General features: G+C 41.3%; 1 protein-coding gene across 1 annotated transcript in view; it reads right to left on the reverse strand.

Moving 5' to 3' along the window:
• The window catches only part of RAI2 (retinoic acid induced 2), a 49,219-nt gene extending 35,140 nt beyond the window's left edge, over window positions 1–14,079 (reverse strand). Inside the window, exon 1 of the mRNA XM_042456189.1 lies at window positions 13,740–14,079. The gene's annotated coding sequence lies outside the window, so the exon portion shown is untranslated. The remainder of the gene's footprint in view (window positions 1–13,739) is intronic.
• Window positions 14,080–14,565: the final 486 nt, after the last annotated feature.

A 14,565-nucleotide genomic window follows, 5' to 3' on the forward strand; every position in this document is an offset into this window, starting at 1 on the left:
AAGATAACTACTGCATTGGTTCAGTCTGACCTGGATTTATCTAGTTTATCACATTTTGCTAACAGATAAAATCTATAACCCAGTTATCCTCAAATGAACATTTACTTTAATAAGCATCAATGGACTGTATTATCTTCAGCTGGACACATCAAGTTAAAATCTCCAGAATATTATGGAAGTCAAACTCAGCCAAAAGCTCAAGGCCTAGCAAATTCCTCACTTGCCTGGAAGACAATTTCATTGTCCAAAAGGTGGAAGAGGCAACAAGAGGATCAGCTATTTTTATATCTGATTCTAACCAACAGGGATGACCTGGTGAATGGGTGCAAGTGGTGGGATCATTAGGTGGAAGCAATCATGTTCTCGTGGAATTTGTTATACAGTGGAACGGATAAGCTAGGCATAGTCAGACTCGCATTCTAGACTTTAAAAAAACCAAAAGGTGGTTTCAGAAATCCAGTCGCAAGACTACTAAGGCATGGACTAGAATCATGGCGGTGTTGGCCGAAAGAAACCGTCAAATTTTAGCAATGTTATAAAGAAAAAAATCTACATGTCTTAGCTATAGCTTGAATCTGGGGGATATATGACAGGGAGGAATCAAAAATGAAACCTTCCTGCACAGGGCGAATAGAGATCTTGTTGACAAGAACTGAAAAGGAGTACTGAACACTAGGCTTTGGAGGAAAAACAAAAAGCTCAGACATATTGAGCTTTAAGTGTCGATGCTGCATTAACTGAGAAACAGTGTCGAGACAAGAAAATACTTGCTGTTCAAGACTTGAGGAAATATCAGGGGTGGAGAGATACAGCTGGGTGTTGTCAGCTTACAGATGATAAGAAAAGTCAAAGGAACTTATGAGCTAACCTAAAGACAACATGTAGAGAGAAAATAATAGGGGACTCAAAACAGAGCCCTGTGGAACTCCAACAGAGAGTAGGATAGAAGATGAAACCTGATTGTCAGTGACCACTGCAAAAGATCTGTCAGAAACATAGGATTTAAACCACTTAGGAACAGAGTCCAAAAACCCAAGGCAAGAGAGTATATCAACGAAAAAAATAAAGCAACACCATAATCACAAAAAATCAACATGGGTTTCTGAAAAACAAGTCATGCCATACTAATCTCTTTTTAAATAAAATTACCAGCTTGGTAGATGAAGGGAATGTGGTAGACATAGCATATCTTCCTTTCAGTAAGGCCTTTTACAAGGTCCCTCATGATATTCTTGCAAACAAGCTAGTAAAATCTGGGCTAGACAATGCAACTGTTAGGCGGATTTGTAATTGGTTGACTGGTCGAACCCAAAGGATGATCAGCAATGGCTTCTTTTCATCCCGGAGAGTAGTGACCAGGGGGTGCCACAGGGTTCGGTCCTGGGCCTAGTGCTATTCAACATCTTCATCAATGACTTGAATGAAAGAATAGGGGGTATGCTTATCAAATTTGCAGATGACACAAAATTAGGAGAAACAGCTAATACCTCAGAGGACAGGATGAAATTCAAAATGACTTAAATAGATCAGAAAGCTGGGCCAAAGCTAACCAAATGAATTTACACGGAGAAATGTAAGGTACTGCACTTAGGGGGGAGGAATTAAATGCACAGATATAGGGTGGGGGACACTTGACCTAATGAGACTACGTGTGACAGTGATCTAGAAGCCCTAGTAGGCCACCAGTTGAACAAGAGTCAACAGTGCGATGCGGCAGCTAAAAAGGCCAATGCAATTTTAGGCTGCACCAATAGAAGTATAGTATCTAGATCAAGGGAAATAATAGTGCCACTCTATTCTATTTGGTGAGGCCTCACCTGGAATACTGTGCCCAGTTCTGGACACCACAGGGTTTTTTGTGGGTTTTTTGGGCTATGTGGTTTTCTTCCTGATGTTTCTTCCTGATGTTTTGCCAGCATCTGTGGCTGGCATTTTCAGAGGACGTTAACAAGTTGAAGCATGCCCAGAGGAGGGGAACCGAAATGGTAAAGGGTCTGGAAACCATGCCCTATGATGAGAGTCTTAGGGAGCTGGACATGTTTAGCCTGGAGAAGAGACAGTTAAGAGGTGATATGATAGCCCTGTTCAAGTATTTGAAGGGGTGTCATATTGAGGATGAACCAAGCTTGTTTTCTGCTGCTCCAGAGAATAGGACCTGGAACAATGTATGCAAGCTACAGGAAAAGATATTACACCTAAACATTAGGAAGAACTGCCTGACAGTGAGAGCTGTTTGACAGTGGAGCACACTCCCTCAGAGTTTTTAAAGAGAGGCTGGATGGCCATCTGTCAGGGATGCTTTGATTGGGAGTCCCTGGATGGCAGGGGGTTGGACTGGATGGCCCTTGTGGTCTCTTCCAACTTGATGATTCTATGAATATATATGGGGACCTATAGAAAATACACAGAACACATTGCACAGAAACCTTCTTAACGTATTCAAATGAAACTGCAAAAGAAAAGTGTGAATTATTGAGTGCTGAAACTATTCTTACACATATGATTAAAGCATGGGAGCTTTGCACCTGCTAAAATACATTGCTTTCTAACAACATTCATATAAAGATTTTGTAAGAAGAACAAAAAGAAAGCTTAAAATGACCTTTGCTACTAAATAACATTTATTGCCCCCATTGTAATGTTTGATGATATTACATTGTGGGAGGACATTACTAATGAGGGGACAATCTAGTGGCAATAAAGCCTTTATGGCATTTCCACATCAAAACATAGATTGTTCATGTTTGTTATTGCCATTTTTTCTCTTCAGCCCGGCTTTTATGTTATCCAGTGTTGCAACCATCTTGGGTCTCTCTTTCCCCCACCCCTACTACTCAGAACTTATTTCTTTCTCATAGACTTTTAAGACAGAGATTCAACAGCTCTTCCTTCCTTTGAAAATTTGCACTAAGTTGAATGAACTCTAATGTCCATTTTAACAGTTTTTTTTTAAAAAAGCCTAGTCTCTGAATATCTCCCATACTGCTGAAGCTAAATTTACTTATTTTCTTCAAACACTGCCACAAGAAAAGATGAATCAAAATTATCAGGCTTTTAATGACTCTGTTGCTGGCATATTTTGTTTCTACATGGATGCAGCTGAATCAGATTCCTGGATATGAACCAAAAAGCTGCCCTTGTTTACCAGGGCCAATTTCTGTTGGCATTAAGAACAGTTCTACCATGGGGGGCACACTGAAGGGACAGAGGATCATAAACATGCAAGCTGATGAATTAGTATGTTCACAGCACTGAATAATTCATATTAAACTGCTATGCAGATGCAGGATTTATTATTTCCACCCAGAGAAAGACAGCTTCCTCAACCTAGGAAATGCAATGGAAGACTGGACGGTACACATATAAATATGAGTTCCTAAATAACTGCCAGTTTCTTTAAGATGTTCTTTTCTAGCCTATAAATATGTAGTGAGCTACCAGTAGCTTTCAAGTCCCAGTCTGTTTGGCACCAGTATGCTGCCTGAACAGACAGCTCTCTGAACTGCATGGGCTAACTCAGCCAAGGAGAGGCTGAGGAAAGGGGCCATTGTTCAGTGGTATAGCACATGCTTTGCATATCTGAGAAGCCAAATTTAATCTTTGGCATCTAAATAGCTCAGATGCCAAGGCTTCTGCAGCTGCCAGTCAATCTATACTGTGCAAGACTAACTAATCAGACAATACAAGACAATAATCATTTTATGTCCCAAACATCAGTATTTACTGTATGAGGGCTCTTGAAGAGTTGATACTAATAATCATTTTATGGTCCAAATGTCAGTATTAATTGTCTACTCTGGGGGATGGGGTAACCAAGCAGCCTCCAGATGTTTTTGAACTGCAAGTCCTAGCAGCTCCAGCCAGCATAGCCAATATAGGGAATGCTGAGAGTTGCAGTCACTCAATATCTGGAAGGATACTTGATTCCCATGATTTTCTCTATCCCCAATGCACAGCCCCCTTAAATGGAAATCATGGCTTACAAGAACGAAGGGGATGGTGGCAGGGGAAGGTGATTATAAATTTCTGCATAAAGAGGAAGAATAATTGGAAAGAGCTGGGGATCAGGAGGTGAGAGACATGATCTATCTGAACAAATATTCTTGAAGACATGGAAATAAATCCAATGCTAGCCACCACTAGAGTAGACCTCCTGAATCAATGGAACTTACATAAATGTTGACAAATCAAATTCCCATTACTCTAATGGGTCTCTTTTAGATAGGACTAATAACTGGATCTAAGCTATACACAATGAGCAGTTTTTTAATCATGGTTTCAATGTGGGCATGTACAGCTCAGTTAAAGGGTATTAACTCAACATAACTCTACGTAACATCACACCAGAAGTCCCAGTAAAAACACAAAGGAAAGATGAGACATTTATGACGAAAAATGTACATGCTATGGTTTGCAAGGAGCCTATGTTATGTCTTTCCCAGAACTAGTTCTGCAGCATCTCTCAGAAATCCTCAGCTGTACATTTAATTAAGAAAGTTGGTAGCTCCCTTGACAGCTATAAAGGACAACAACTGTTTATAGCAATGTCACACCAATGACGGGAATAAGCAAGCTGTTCAAAGAGCAAGAAGAAGGAAGACACAGTCCCTATTTGTTTGTAACCTACCCAATAAATCTGTTCTGTATTTAAATTTTTACTACTAAGCACTTTCAGAATCCATGCAGGTCAAATGTTATAAGGCCAAATATCCTGAGTGAGAAATACAGTGTTTTCAAGTCATGAAGAGCAGCCATTAGGCTAAAGAGGAGCTATCTAAGCAGGGCTAGTAAATGTCCCAGTTCTACGCTGTCTGACTTTTTCTAGCCAGAAGTACATAATCACTTGTCTTCAAGGCTTTAGTATATCAACTCTTCAAGAGTTAAATTGTCAAAACATTTCATGACATTAAGGTCATCCAATGATTAGGGAAGTATTAAATATAGTCTGAACCTACATTTTTAAAATTCATTCTCAAATCTTCCAGGAAAAAAAAATCTTCTCAAGAAGATCTGTGGATTCTGTGCTTTAATTTGAGCCCTCATGCTTAATTCTACTTGCCCTAAAGCATTAGCCACATGCTGGGCTGGAGATTGCTACTGCAATATATATCCAATGCCCATGGCAGAGATGTTTGCATAATTCAGATCTCTTGCCTACTGTCCCTGCTTGAGTACACCGACACCGATTCACTTCTTTGAACTATATGGAGAATTTTATTAAATGGCCCACAGGAATGGCAGTCAATTCTATATTTGGGGAGAAAATTATTAAATTTCTACTCAACATGACAACCCAAGATTAAGCATGGTAATAGAAGACCATCTATTAAACCAGACCTTAGAGAATCTCATTTAAAAAACCACCTCTTTTAGAGGCTATTTCTACTCAGCTTCATTCATGTAACACCCCATCTTCAGACAAGAGACCTAAATGAAAACCCTCAACTGGAATAAGGGTGGTGAGAATTTGAGGATGCCAGAGGTTTCAGCACATATCCGAACATCTTTGAAATACAGTAACCAAATGCAAATCAAAGGTTTACGGAACATATAAAATGTATACACTTTTCATACACATTGTTTGTCATTAAGTGAAACACAAATCTACCTAATACTGTATGCTTCTCCCCTTCTGTTTTTTAAATCTATATTTCTTCTTAGCATTCTGACCTTGCTATGACCTCTGGAAAACAGAATGACTCTTCTCTTGATGACATCTGTGGAGCATGGCCATTGCAAGCACAGTGTTACCATATACATTGATATGCTGCCATGAGAAGATATCAGACCCTCCTCCTGTTTCAAATCAAACCCTAATAGTCTTTATGTTCCTTTAAATAGTTAATGCTTTGCCCAAAGTTTGCAGGGGGAAAACAAGTAAGATTTTTGTAACAGAAAATAATTGAATGCAAGTTCTTTATTTATTATTCCAGATAGAATAATATATAATTAATCATTCAAATTTTAATGAGCAAGTGTGCCCTTTTTTTCTTTTTAAAAAAGCAGAATTGGCCTATAGGCCGCAAATATCTGCTTAATTCAGATGCGATCTAAACTAACTAACCCAGAGCACAGTTTGATCCCACTTTAACTGGCATGCATCCATTTCATGGAATCCTAGTATCTGTGGTTTGGGAAGGGGCTAAACCTTCTCTAGTGTCACCTACCAAACTACATTACTAGAGCGTTCTACCAAAGCATTGTCAGTATGTCATGAAACTATAAATCCCAGGATTCCACAAAACTAAAATCATATCAAAGTCCTGTAACTGCGTAGTGTAAGTATACCCTAATTTGTCTTACTCGTTACCCCTATATTTTGACTGCCGGGCCTGTATATATTCTGTATAATGCACACAGCAGAAGTTTATCTCTTGTAGGGGAGAAAAAAAACTGATTTTCTGATAATTTGGGAGGATCTTATTTATTTATTTATTTATTTATTTAAGACACCTCTGTATATACTCATGTATAAGTCTAGAAATTTTAGTCAAAAAATTGACCCAAAAATCTGAATCGACTTATCCATGGGTAGTGTAAGTACTGTACATTAACTTTCATAAAAATAGAAACTCTACTATTGTTAAATACAAGAGTATAATCTGTCCTGGAAGGACTGACCCACCTTTCATCCATCCATTCTTCAGTGTGAACACAGTTATGCCTCCTGTGTTTTTGTAAGTTCTTTGGTACTGTTTTCCTTTGCTTCATCCTTTAGATCCTTTGTTACATGACCTTAAGTCTTATTCTTGATTTATCCATGGATCATATCAAAATCCTTAATTTTGGCCACTGATCTCTACTTATACATGAGATCAACTTATTGTCGAGTATATACAGTAGTTCTATATTGCCTCACAGCCCATAAGGGCTCCTGGGGCAATGAACAAACAAGAACAATAAAAACAATTTAAACATTACAAAGACACAAACTTTTCAAAAACAGATTAAAATAATTTCTAAAAACCTTTAAAAGCAGTTTATCTAAGAGCAGACATAAAATACAATTCTAACACAGTTAAAACAGAACAACTTCAAACACTGAATGCCATGTTGAACAGTAATGTTTTGGCTGCCTACATGATGCTCGAAAGAAATGGAGCCAGCCTAACTTCCTTGGTAAGGAGTTCCACAGGCAGAGTGCTGCCACAGAGAAAGCCCTTTTACAGGTACATACCATCCTGAGGCATTGGGACACGCAATAGGGACTCCTCTGTGAATCTCAAATTTCAAGTAGACTCATAAGGGAGAAAGTGGCCTTTCAGTCTAAGCAATGAGTGTATAAATACACCTACTGCAATGCCTCAGAAGATGCTGCAACTCATCCTTAAGGGGCACATAGCCACAGCAGTATCCTCACAGTATTACAAAAGATACTGAGGTACAACTTTCCAGATGCTGCATTTCCATCTGAACACACGACTCATCAAACAGTACCCAAAACAGTGGTGGAAAGCAGTAAAAATGTCATGTAGCATCATTTTTGCATAAATTCCACCACCATGGCAAATAAAATAAAATAAATCTCCCACCCCCACAAGAGTTAGCCATCGTTAAACAGAAGGAGGATTGCTAAAACAAAATTACATCCAGATTTCTTTAACATAAAGCACAAAAGAATCTTGTGGCTATTTGAATAATATAAAGTTTTATTCAGCATAAATTGAGTATGTGGAGTCTAGTCTACTTCACCAGGCACATGAAGTACAGTCTCAGTAGGTAGGTAAAGCACTTAAGTCTTTAAGATGTAACAAAACTCTGTTGCAGAAAAGGTAATGAATACTAACATGGCTATTTGCCAGTTTCTCCCTAACATTTAAAAATGTTCCACAACAGTTGCAGGTGTTTTCTATGGGACACCTATTTTGCAGAGGTGGTTATATGAATGGGTGGCACAATGTAATTTGGTCCCAAACCAACATAATACATAGCTAAACCAGCCCATTTCCAACTTCTGCTCAAAACAAAAATCAATACACAAGTCATTTGTCAACTACAGAGCCTCTATAAGATGATTTACCCTCTCCTATTTTGCTTCTCTTGTTTCTTGTTCAGTCATTGTTCTGGAAAACCATTTTAGCTCTAACTGTAAGGGCTGCAAAAAGTCTAAAGCTAAAATAATCGAAATTGTGTTTGTCTGCATGCAAATCCTACTGATTTCAATAACCTAGCAGCTCAAATATAAACATGTTTTGTAAGAAGGAAGCCCCACTGAGTTCCATGGGACAAAATTCATACTTGCCTCTCTATTTCATGAATGTTGTCACTGCAAGTTTTCCAAAATAATATTGGAAATCTAGTAAATATCAAAACATGGCTTTGTTTGAAAATTCCAGTTTCTCAGTAGCAGCCATTGTACAATTGCAGTCACTTATTCCAGGCAAGACATTATTTGGTCATACTGAAGGCAATACACGTGATCTCCAACCCCATAACTGCCTTACCCCAATTATGCTTAATGAAACTATGCCCTGAGGTAGATTCTTCCACCATCATTTCACATTAGTTGCTAGAAACAGGTGAGGCAAGCCCTTTCCTTCTTCATGTCCATGTGTCTCCTTATGGAGACCAGAAGAATGTTACAATCTGTGTCTTCCTGGAATGGGCTGGACCTGAAGAATCTTTTAGATAGGGAAAATATCTATATCAATGCTGCACTGAGCGAAAGGATTTTTGGCTGCACTGATGGTACTGAAAGCTCAGAAAGTAAGACTACTCTTACAGAAGAGTAACATAGGTCCAAAACACACTGTAGAAATAATCTAGTGTGAGACTACTTTACCTGCCCTGGCTCAATGCTAGGGAATTCTGGGAACTGTAGTTTTATGAGTCATTTGGCCTTCACTGTCAGAGAGATCTGATGCCACAATACACTACAATTCCCAGGATTCCCTAGCACTGAGCCAGGGCAGTTAAAGTGGTCTCCAACTGGATTATTTCTAAAGTGTGTTTTGGACCATAGAAAATTATCTCTGTCTCCCAGTTACTAAGTTGTTCATGGTCTGGACAGAGGCAGGTCAGAAATAAGTGGGAATGGGCCTCAGATCAATAGGTGCAGAACAGCAGGGAGACAAAGAAGGAAGCCATTCCCCTATCTGCTGCCCTCTAGAAGCTTTGGACTACATCCCTCCCCACCTTCTTCAATTGCCATTGTCTGGTCCCTTTAATTAGAGATTATGAGAGCTATAGTTCTCAATGGCACCAGATTTGGGAATATAAACTGAGTGAAGTGATGGCAAGAGCAAAAACCTAAAAAGAATCTAAAATGCCCTGCTTACTTAAGAATTAAACTCACTGAAGACACAGTGATTTCTAAGTAAAAATGGTCAAACTACAGCAGGTGAGAAAAAAAGGCAGACTCAAGTAGAGCTGAGTATGGCCAGCAGCTACAAAATTAAGATGGTCTAAAGCCCACATATGTTTAAAAATAATAAGCTGGAATCTCCAACTGTCAGAATCTAGCCTTTAAAAAAAATACACACACACAGCATGTATCCATGTGTGTGTACCTGCTCTTGACAAGTGACTCACATGATTTATGCAAAAGTAATTGAGGTTAAATTATTTGCCACATAAAATTCCTTACATCTAATTTCAACTTGCAACCTAGAAATGACTGAAATAAACAAACCCATATGTCACTAAGCAGCATCTTGCCAGCTGGGCCTAATTAGGGTCATTTTGATTTTCTTGAAGAAATATTTCAGATCACTATCCTTTGGTCTTTCATCTAGGATAAGTGCCTTACCATTCTTTATGATATCAGCAATGTAACAACTAGGAACCTGGTCTGCTGTTGTGGCTGTTTTTTTTCTTAAAGTGCAGGGACTGTCTGTTAGATTTAATACATCTGTCTTGTCCTTTCAGAGCAAAACAAGGTGACAAGTTACAGTTTTGACCTTTTTATTAAATAAATGCCCAACTCAGACATAATGTAAAACCATATATGAATGAACTACAGTTTAAGGATTACACATATATCTACATTACCCTCTGCCTATGCATGATAGAAGGCTAACAGCAGCATCCTTCTTCAGCTGTAAATAAAGCACAACATTACATCTCAGCTTAGGAAACTAGTTTATTCTAGCTGAAGTTTAAACCCAGCTCCTTGGAACTAGCCACATCTAAAATATAACCAAGGTTTCTTTAGCTGAAACATAATGGAAAAGTATGGTGGATACAACATGGAAGAAGCAAAGGTAGAGGACAAAGAACATGGGAGCCAGAAGCCTACTGTAGCTTGTTCTTAAAGCCAAATCCAGGAAATGCTAGTTGAAAACAGGCCAGAGGAGCACCACACTATGACTGTTGCTTCCAACAGCTGAGAACAAGAAAGAAAAACATCATTCTCTCTACTCTTTGACTGGAGATAACAGTGGGGAATTCCCACTGTTACCATTGTTGGGTGCTCTAAGAGAGTGAGATGTCCTTTCTGGAAAGTGGGAGTGGGCAAAAGAAACTAGATTCTCTGCAGGCTAGATCTTAATCACACTGATCTAACGTTTCATCTGAACCATGTCTAAAAATAATTTTCATACTTTGCTGTTGTGTGCCTTCAAGTCATTTCTGACTTATGGCAACCCTATCACTGGGTTTTCTGCGGCTGAGAGTGACTTGCCCAAGGTCACCCAATGGGTTTCCATGGCTAAGCAGGGCATTGAACCCTGGCTCCAGAGTCATAGTGCTCAAAGCACTATACCATGATGGCTCACAGTTTTCATAATACTGCATCTAAGTAAGAACTGCACTGTGAACTCCTTTTATTCATTTTAAATTTATATATCACTTCTGTCTAAAGAACTGTTTGACACATATAGCCAGCCAGATCTATTGTTTTAACACGTTGGTAAAATCCTTTTATCTGAGAGGTTTGTCAATTTGAAGTCTCCCTTATGAACTCGCAAAGAAAAAAGCTTTATAGTCATGAAAGCAGCTCACATTTCTGAAACGGGACTTTTAACCATTTAATGAAATGATAAAGCATCACCTTTTGTTGCCTGGCAAATGTTCTCTCATATTTATTTTTACCTGGGTTTGTCTGTCTCAGTGAGGCCCCTAGTGGAGATCTCCACTTATCACAGACAATTCTATAAAACATGCAAAAACGAACAAAGTATCAAGGGCATTAGAGGGAAAGAACAGAAGGTGGCTTTTCCTCCCGGATTAATCTGGTAGAAAGCCTTTCCTCTCCTCTCTCCACGATACCTTTCTGGATCCTATATGGCCCACCAATTCCTCCCCTGTTCAGAACCACCACAATTTTTATATCATTGAAGGAGAGCAAGCTCCTATCAACACACCTGAAAACACAACTAGGAAGATCCGCCAAAAGAAGTATTTTTGGAAAGAAAAATGCCTGCAGGATATATTGAAAATAGGAGCATACCATTCATCAGCACTAGATGGTGGGAGAGGAAGGAAAATTACAAGTTTATTGGAATAACATCTTTAAATAGTCTCTCTTCTTAAAACAGTATTTACTGTTTATCTCATGAAAGTATTTAATGTAAAACAAAAGTAAATAAATGGCCAGATTATTTATTTATGTTTTTAAAAACATGGTATTTTTACACAGTGTATACTATGCAAAGTAGCACTTTTGTCAGTCAAAGATCTTCCCAGAAATATTTACACCTGGTCCAATAATCAATTTGATAACACATCTTCAAAACCAGAGGTATAATGATAGAAACACAAACCTACAATTACTCTGTCCAAAGCATACAAATGTACCTGAGACAAAAAAGGAGACTACTTCTCTAGTGAATAACCTTGACTATAAAATGTAATCACTAGAAAAATGACATAAGAAACTGGTCTGCAGTAATTTCAAACTATTCCTTTAAATACAGATTCCCCCCATAATAGCCATTGCTCTGGATTAAGCAGTATTCAAACCAATGTTACAAACAGAAAGCCACAAAGAACAGTTGGATTTCGTCTACACCTCCAAGCCTATGACCTACCCCTACTCCCCCAAATTACAGTCTGCAAGTTTAGCAGAGGAAGGTCTATGTACCCATAAATCTGCACTTGACCCTTGTCCCTGTCGTCCTTCATCGTTTCCACACCATGTCACTCCCTGTTCAAAACCCACTCCTGGGACTTCAGCAATTGAAACACAAAACAGCAGCTGTTTGGCAACACTTCTAACCCGAAACAGCAAATGCAATGAGATTTCATTTCACTAAACATGCAGACCTCCTCCAGTGCTGAGTGAAACAACAGCCCCCCTTTTATGGGGGGGGCAGCAAGCATTGTAGGGGGGGAACCATCACTGGGGAGTAGTGGTGATTTGGGGGTTAGTCCTTGTCCTACTCCAGAGTAAGATGTTTTTTCTTAATGTTACTCACACTCCTGTAAAAACCTCTCGCTCCTTTACGCCTTATTCCTACTTCCCAGTCCTGGGGGGAAGCCCTGGCTGCTTTGCAAGACTGCTGTGTGTGTGAGTGTGTATGTGTATGTGGGTGTAAAAGTGTCTCTCTTTGCCTACCAGTCTCTTCCCCATTGCAATATAATAACATTGTTTTTGCTGTTTGGATGTACAATATAATAACTGGAGTAAGGAGTAACAAATACATTTTGTTATTCCTTCTCCTTCTCCTGTAAAAACCTCTTCTGCTTTTATTCCTTACTCCTACTCTCCAGCCCTGGGAAAAACACTAAAATGTAAATGCTTTAAAAAAACAACAACCAAGGAGCAAATCTATAGGAAGTATATGAAACAGAAGCTGAAATATGGTGGAATATTACAGACAGGTATCTTGATCAGACAAGACCTGTTCTCCTGCCTTCCTTTCCCCAAAACCACACAGTTCTTGGTGTTCCCTCTTTCCTCACACTGATGGTTTCCCAGGATGGGAAGGATGACACTTGCAAGGCCCAAGGCACACACACACACACACACACACACACACACACACTTTGCTTCTTAACACAATCAGCCCTGGTTAGTGCTTGGATGGGAAACCACCAAGGAATATCAGGTGCTGTAGGAGACATATTTCAGAGGTAGGGTCTGGCCGGACCACCATTGAGGATCCCTTGCCTAAGAAAACCCCCTGAAATCCATGGGGTCGCCATAAATCCAGACATACATACAGAGAGTCACAAAGGGAAGGCAGAGGCTGTGGAAAGCACCACTGGCCTTATGACCCCATCCAGCCCACCTCTTCCACGATGGAGCAAAAATGCAACCTGAGGGCAAGGCCTGGCCAATAGGAACCCCTTTGGAGCCTTGCTGAAGCATCCCTGGGAGGGTGGCTCAACGCCTCCTCCAATCCAGCCCCGTCAGCTGGCAAAATGGATGCTTCCCCGGGCCCCACACAGCCCCCTCAAGGAAGGGAGAAAGGGCCCTCCAGCTCCAGGGCAATGGGTTTAAGGCCCTCACTCTCCTTGCCCCCCCCTTCTCTCCCCCAGCCTTCATCCCCTGCCAAAGAACCCCCCCAAGAGAGAGAGAGAGAGAGGGCAGGGCCGCCCCCCCTTCCCACGCCCGGCGCAACCCCCTCCGCCCCTCAGCCTCCGCCCCCGCCCCCCCCAAAAGGGAGACAGTCAGGCAAGCCCCCCCCCCCCCAACACAGCCTCCCTCTTCCTTCCTTCCTTCCTTCCCCCATCGCCCGCCTTCCTCCTTCCCCTGGCAGGGAAATGGAAGGAGGGGGACTAGCTGCCATGAATCCCCCCTCCACCCACAAACCCATCCATTGCCTTCCCAACCTCTTTCTCTCCGTGTCTTTTACCTCAGTCGCCTTGGTGGACCTCGAAAGAAAGCCACAAGAACAGCTCCTCTTCCTCTTCCTCCCTTTTCGCTCAGAAGCAGCAGCAGAGGCTGAGGCAGGAGAGGAAAGGAGAGGAGGAAGGTGCTTTTTCCTCCTCCTCCTCCTCCTCCCTTTCCACTCAGAAGCAGCTGCTGAGGAAGGAGGAGAGGAAGATCTCTCCTCCTCCTCCTCTTCCTGCTGCCTCTGGGTCCTGGCTGTGTATCTGTCAGGCTGTGCTCCTTCCCATTTGGAAGGAGGGACCACTGCACCCTGCCCTGCTATCTTGCTCTCCTAAGCAGCCCTGGACTGACTGGCTGGCTGAGTGGCTCTCTCTCTCTCTCTCTCTCTCTCCAAGCAGAAGGAAGGAAGGATGGCTGGGGCGGGGCACGAAGAGAAGCCAAGCCTAGCCTTGCCCTGGCGGCCCCCCAATTGGGTGCTGAGGGCCTGGAGAGCGCATGCCCACCGCCACTCTTGCAGCAGCAGCAGCCGCCGCGAAGGAGCAGACGGGGCTGGCACGCGCCATCATCGCCCAGGGCGCGCGCTCTCTGCCTTCCTTGCCTGGGCTCTTTCCAAGCAGCGCAGGCACACAGCAGGCACGCTGCCTTTACGCATGCACCGAGACACTGCCAAGGGAAGGGAGGAAGGCCCCGTGCATTTTGGCAAAGGGCACACTTTGCCAATGGCAAAGGGCTGGTTTAGGGTGGGGCTGCTGGGAGGAGGAAGAGGAGGAGGAGGAGGAGGAGGGGTTTCTCTTGACAGTGTTTTTATTTTATTTTATTGATCAGAGTTAGGCTGTCTGATATTCCTA

Source organism: Sceloporus undulatus, chromosome 3 (assembly GCF_019175285.1).
Source record: "Sceloporus undulatus isolate JIND9_A2432 ecotype Alabama chromosome 3, SceUnd_v1.1, whole genome shotgun sequence".
Taxonomy (NCBI): domain Eukaryota; kingdom Metazoa; phylum Chordata; class Lepidosauria; order Squamata; family Phrynosomatidae; genus Sceloporus; species Sceloporus undulatus.